This window comes from Danio aesculapii, chromosome 19 (assembly GCF_903798145.1).
Source record: "Danio aesculapii chromosome 19, fDanAes4.1, whole genome shotgun sequence".
Classification (NCBI taxonomy): domain Eukaryota; kingdom Metazoa; phylum Chordata; class Actinopteri; order Cypriniformes; family Danionidae; genus Danio; species Danio aesculapii.
Window position 1 is genome coordinate 49,238,006 of NC_079453.1, and position 7,122 is coordinate 49,245,127.

Here is a 7,122-nt window from a genome sequence, read left to right on the forward strand (position 1 = left end):
TTCTTGAGCAGGATACAATACCTGACAGAAGTCTTGTCGCCAATCCAAGTTTTAGGAACAACATTTAATAAGTTGACTTCTAGTTGATCATTTGGTATCAGAATTGGCTCATATGAAAGGCAAAGGCCTCTAGATGAGGCTTATTTGAGCACAATAAAATCTGATCATGTCTTGATGTTGACTGATTTCATTAGGACAGTAAGGTCTGACTCTGCTTAGACTAAAGTCTGCTCACTGAACCTTCAATAATGTCCAGTATAGAATATGTGGTCATGCTGCAGTGGAAACAGAATGAATATTGTGTCTGACTCCATCATGAGCTTGGAGGACTGCATCCATACATCTCTGACATGACTCAAATCACTGATTAATAAAGTCATCTGGAATGGCAAAGAAAGCCTTCTTGCAGGACTCCCAGAGTTCATCAAGACTCTTTGGATTCATCTTCAATGCCTCCTCCATCATCTTACCCCAGACATGCTCAATAACGTTCATGTCTGGTGACTGGGCTGGCCAATCCTGGAGCACCTTGACCTTCAGGAGCTTTGATGTGGAGGCTGAAGTATGAGGAGCGCTATCCTACTGACGAATTTGCCCTCTCCTGTAGTTTGTAATGTAATGGGCAGCACAAATGTCTTGATACCTCAGGCTGTTGATGTTGATCATCCACTCTGCAGATCTCTCGCACACCCCCATACTGAATAGAACCCCAAACCATGATTTCTCCTTCACCAAACTTGACTGATTTCTTTGAGAATCTTGGCTCTAGTTCCAGTAGGTCTTGTGCAGTATTTGTGATGATTGGGATGCAGTTCAACAAATCCACCTTCTGACACTTTTCCACATGATCAACTAGAAGTCAAGTTATTATGGGTTGTTCTTACAACTGGGATCAACCACAAGACTTTGTTCAGGGTGTGTATATTGTCACGTTTTAAGACATAATATGTCAATTTAAAGCAAGAGAATCTGCCAAAGGGGGGTTTATGTCAGAAGGAAACACAAGATTATTTAGCTCAACCCATTGGCAGATTATTTTGCTTGTTTTAAATGAAAAACTCTCTTCATTTTGACGCATTATTTCTTAAAACAAGACTATATTTTTTGCTCGTCTAGAAAATGCTTCTTGATTTCAGAATTTTTAGACTAGAAACAAGACAACAATTTAAGTAAGAAACACATTTATTGCAGTGCACACACACATATACAAAGACACAGACACACACACACACACACACACACACACACACACACACACACACACACGCACACACACACACACAAAACTGGCACAGAGCATCTTAAAGCATGAGTGTGAGAGTGGGATGGCGAGATACCTCCTCGTTGCTTTATTTATTTAAAATGACCTTTCCGTACTGGAACGAAGTTCGCTCTTGGCAATGTGAAGGTTTAAATGTTGGAAGATGTAGGAGGGGAGAGCGGCATAAAGCAAACCCAGGAGAGAGAGTGAGAGAGAGAAGGAAAGAAAGAGAGTCAAATCGCAGAGAAAAAAAAAGAGCTGGAGTGACTCCAGGGAGAGCAAGGCAGTAAATGAAGCAGAACAGGTTAGATGTGTTGATAGGTTTTTGTCCTCATTAAAAAAAGCCAAGTTCTTGACTTCTGAACCCCTTCATTTGTATTCTGTGGCAATTTATTCCGTGCAGATTTGGACTGGAGAATTGGGTTAGATTGCGGCGGTGAAATGAGAGTCTCTGTGCTAAACTCCAGTCGAGGATTCTTCACATTCAGCTCTGTTTTTTTAAACTTACATGATTAAAAACAGAAAGAGAGAGGGATAAGAGAGAGAGGAGAAGTAGAGAGAGAGAGAGATAGAGAGAAAGTAGAGTAGAGAGAGAAGAGAGAGAGATGAGAAGAAGTAGAGTAGAGAGAGAGTAGAGTAGCGTAGAGAGAGAGAGAGAGAGAGAGAGGGAAGAGAGAGAGGAGAGAGAAGAGGAGAAGAGAAAGTAGAGTGAGAGTAGAGAGAGAGTAAGAGTAGCGTAGAAAGAGAGAAGAGAGAGAGAGAGAGAGAGAGAGAGAATCATATTATAAATGGCACAAATTAAGGAGGTACAGAGAGAACACATCTGCATTAGTTTGTACCATCAATGTTTAATATATTTGTTTTATTAATAGTATGCTTTATTATTATTTTAATATTTATTTATGTATATTCATTATTAATAAGTAAAGTTAAATTAAATTTAATTCATTTTGACTATTATTTTTATTATTATCATCATTATTATTGCTATTATCATCATTATTATTATTTCAGTTGTTATTACTATTATTTTTATGTTGTCTTTTTCTGCTATGTATGTTTTGCCAACATATACTCATGTATGTCATGCCAATAATGTGAATGTAATTTAATTCATTCATTCATTCATTCATTCATTTTCTTTTCGGCTTAATAATCTGGGGTCGCCACAGCGGAATGAACTGACTGCGCCACCACGTCACCTTAATTTAATTTAATTTAATTTAATTTAATAATTTAATTTAATTTAATTTAATTTAATTTAATTTAATTTAATTTAATTTAATTTAATTTAATTTAATTTAATTTAATTTAATTTAATTTCACCTTTCTAATTGTATGTTTTTTTTCTGTATGTTTATGTGTATTATATAATCCCTTTATGATTTTATTCATTGTTTATGTAATCGGCAATGCTTTGGCAATACTTGACAAGTCATGCCAATAAAGCTCAAATGAACTGAACTGAATTGAATTGAGAGAGAGAGTGAGAGAGAGAAGGAATGATGCCTAGAAGGACAGAGGTACTTTAGTTTTTAAAATGAGGCATGAAATATTACTATAAATTAAAGACGATCATAAACAGAACTGCTTTTTGAAAACATTCATTTGCATGCTGATTCGTGACCTCTTGATATCTGAATCAATCGTCAGATGAAGGGTGTGATTTGGCTGTGACTACTGACACTAACTAATAACATTCTCAACACTGGCTACAGTGATTAACCCTCATAATGCTTTCAAAATATGTATACTTTTATATACTTTTAAATAAATATGTATTTTGTTTTGCATTCTGTGTCTGATTGGGAAAAAAAATCATCATTTCATAAAATAGACATAACTTAAGTTTATTATTAGTTAAATCTCTCGTTGTTTTAAATCTATTAAATAATTGTGTCCTCTTGACAAAAATAGTTTAGAAATCTTGGTGTCTTTTGGGTCAAAATAGACCTGAATGTGTTTAATGTGGTCAATAAATAAGCATATATCCCTCAGATACAAACCTAAATGTCATTTATTTGAGCCCAAATCCTGACCTTTGCTTTTGGTATTGCTGCGCTTTTAACATTTCATTCACAAGACTGTATTAAAGCAGCAGTTCAGTCCAGCTTTCCAGTAAGTAAATAATGCAGCTGTGTATTATTTTGAGAGATTAAAATACTCCACAAAGCACTCCGTTTGCAAAGGTATTCCTATTCCTCCCTGAAGATTCAAACTCTAGTTGTCAGATGCAGGAATAAAAAATGTGCGTAAATATCTTGCTTTTATACCTTTTCTATTTCTATTTTATCCAGCATATGTTTTACACAGCAGATAACCAGCACTGGGAAACACCCATACACACTCATCCACATACACACTCATACACTACAGCCAGTTTAGTTCATCAATTCCTCTATAGCGCTTGTGTTTGGACTGTGGGGGAAAGCGGAGCACCTGGAAGCAACCTTATTGTTCAGTTTGTACTCTGAAAAAGGCAAAAAGTTGAGGAAATAATGACTGAATTAACATTTTGTGTGTGGACTACACCTTTAAGATGCTCAAATTCAGTGTTTCCTTTCAGGGAAATCCACATGCTAATGGTTTATTTACAGTTGTCGCCTCATATTATGCTTGATTTGGAAAAAAAAAAGTGTTTTAACATCAGCTTAAACTCTGCGCTTCACTTTAAAGTGAACTTCAAAAACACTAAAGCACGATTCAGATTCTGAAAGACTTGACAGAAGCTAAAATACACACACTTCCTCAAACATTAATGCCAGATTGAGCTGAAAACACTGGAAATAAGGTTCATGCCCTGTTTTGTTGTTCATCTACTCAGAAACAGTCCTGTAAACTTGACTCATGCAGAGAGAAATGCAGAAGTGGAACTTTAACACACACACATTCACACATGCTCACACGTGCACACACACACATGCTCGCTCTTTTACTCACTTACTCTCTCTCTCACACACACACACGCACGCACGCACGCACGCACGCACGCACGCACGCACGCACGCACACACACACACACACACACATATATATATATATATATATATATATTGGGGGTTTATGAGAATTCTCCACATGTGTAATGTGTACGTATCCATCTCTACCCCACTTGTACCCACAAACAAGCCCCCCAAATACCCTAAACAGTGCCAGTCTCTAGGGTGAGGCGAGATTAAAAAAACTGGGCCCACTGGTGTAAAAACAGTGAGAAGCAGGCACAATTGTTTTTTTTTTTTTTTACAATTTTAATATTTAAGTGTAGGCATTATGGTGGCGCAGTGGGTAGCACGATCGCCTCACAGCAAGAAGATCGCTGGTTCAAGCCTCGGCTGGCTCAGTTGGCGTGTTTGTATGTTCTCCCTGTGTGCCCTCCGGGTGCTCCGGTTTCACCCACGGTCCAAAGACATGTACTAGGCCGTGTGTGTGTGTGTGTGTGTGTGTGTGTGTGATTGAGAGTGTGTGGGTGTTTCCCAGAGATGGGTTGCAGCTGGAAGGGCATCCACTGTGTAAAGCATATGCTGGATAAGTTGGCGGTTCATTCCGCTGTGTTGACTCCTGATTAATAAAGGGAGTAAGCTGAAAAGAAAATGAATGAATGAATGAATGAATTTATAGTTAGTGAAACTTTTTCAGTGTTTAATAAACTTTGTTAAACAACTGATTTGCTCATTATCTCTTTTCTTTTAAAGCCTTTAAATTTGATATTAAATAGTTTAATTCATGGGGCATTTAATTCAATAAATATAATTCATTAATTCATCTACAGCATAAAATTTTGTAAATATTACCATATTAATTACATAAAATCTGCACTGGACAAAAAATAAATTCAGCACAGCCTTGTTGGCTTAATTTGAATTGAATTGAATTTAAATTGAATTAAATTAATTTAATTTGAAGAAAAAAACATTCGTCTTAAAACATTAAATAAATTATCATTAACTCATTCATTTTTTTATTAATCCGGGGTCGCCACAGCAGAATGAACCGCCAACTTATTCTGCATATGTTTTACACAGCGAATGCCCTTCCAGCTGCAACCCATCACTGGGAAACGTCCATACACTCTCATTCACACATACACTACGGACAATTTAGCTTACCCAATTTACCTATAGCGCATGTGTTTGGACTGTGGGAGAAACCCGGAGCATCTGGAGGAAACCAACACCAACAACATGCAAACTCCACACAGAAACGGCAACTAACCCAGCCGAGGCTCGAACCAGCGGCCTTCTTACTGTGAGGCGAACGTGCTACTCACAGCACCACTGTGCTGCCCTAAATAAATATTATAGAAGGAAAAAAATAACTTCCTTAAACATCAACATATTATTACAGCACCATATTTGATCTTTTAAATTAAATGAATAAGCACACTGATTGTATTTCTTGAAAAGTATTGCTTCATTAATGATCTGCCAGACAGAGCCTTATAATTCCAAGCGAAACATGACTTTTTGAGAAGGTTCTGCATTTGCCCTGTTTGTTTTAACTTGCAAATGTAAGAGAATTGTGATCGTTTACATTCAGAGTACATTCAGGGTCTCTGTCATGATAATGTTTGTAAAATCTAACTTTTTGATCACCAGCCACACCACCAGGTTTTTCAACATTACTAGCCACTCTGCATTTTCACTAGCCACAGTTTTGTTGTATTGAAAATACCTTTTATATGCATAAATTTGACTTTGACAAGCTAAAATGACTAAATTTAGATTTTGTGTTATCTCCACAAGCCTCCTCATTCCTTTAACATATTTGTGTGTCTTGTATGAGAATGAGCATGATCAAATGGGTCATGATTTCAGTGTCGTATTACAGTTATTTCACATGACTTTTCAGAGCTCAAAATTAAGGATTTACCTAATTTAACTCTCCAAACCGAAATAAACAATTATTAGAGTCCCAAAATTTAAATGTGTCACAACAAGCAAAATCTAGGGGAGCACGAGGCACAAAGTAACGCGGGGTTAAATGTAACATGGAGTTTTAAGGTGTTTGCTCAGGGTTGACCATGGCATGCTTCTGAGGTTTTCACCACAGTCTTCCTGCCAATTATTGAAAAAGTTTGGCGAAATTTGGATGAGAAACACAGGAGAAACCATTTCTGCAGCATAAAAGTATTTTTTATTACAGTCGATAATTGGTATTTAAAAAAATCTGTGAAAGTGTTCATTCATTCATTTTCTTTTCAGCTTAGTCCCTTTATTAATCCGGGGTCACCACAGCGGAATGAACCGCCAACTTATCCAGCAATTTAGCCTACCCAATTCACCTGTACCATGCCTTTACTGCATGTCTTTGGACTGTGGGGGAAACCGGAGCACCCAGAGGAAACCCACGTAAACATCAACTGACAGAGCATAGGCTCCAACCAGTGACCTTCTTGCTGTGAGGCGACAGCACTACCTACTGCGCCACTTCTATTGTTGTGATGACCGTCTTCTAGGCTAAAAGGATGAACCATTTTGAAAGGTGTAAAAAAGACACACCGACTGCTAGCCAGTTTTGAGGAAAACATGACACAGCGGGATTAGTTGAAACAGGGTGTTAAAATTAGACCACACACTGTTGGACACCAATTAAATCAACAAAATAAGTGTTACATTTTGAGTGTAATGTTGAGAATGATTTTTATAAAAATGTTTTAATAGAAAAAATATTTTTTTAACAGAAAAAAAAATGTATTGCTAATAATGCAAATAAATGCACTGTTTAATAATGGATAAAAACATATTTGGATTTATTTGCATTATCCAGTAGATAAATAAATAAATAAATAAATAAATAAATAAATAAATAAACACACTGTACATGTAGAATAAAAAATGAATTGAGCTAAGTACTGAGGAAAC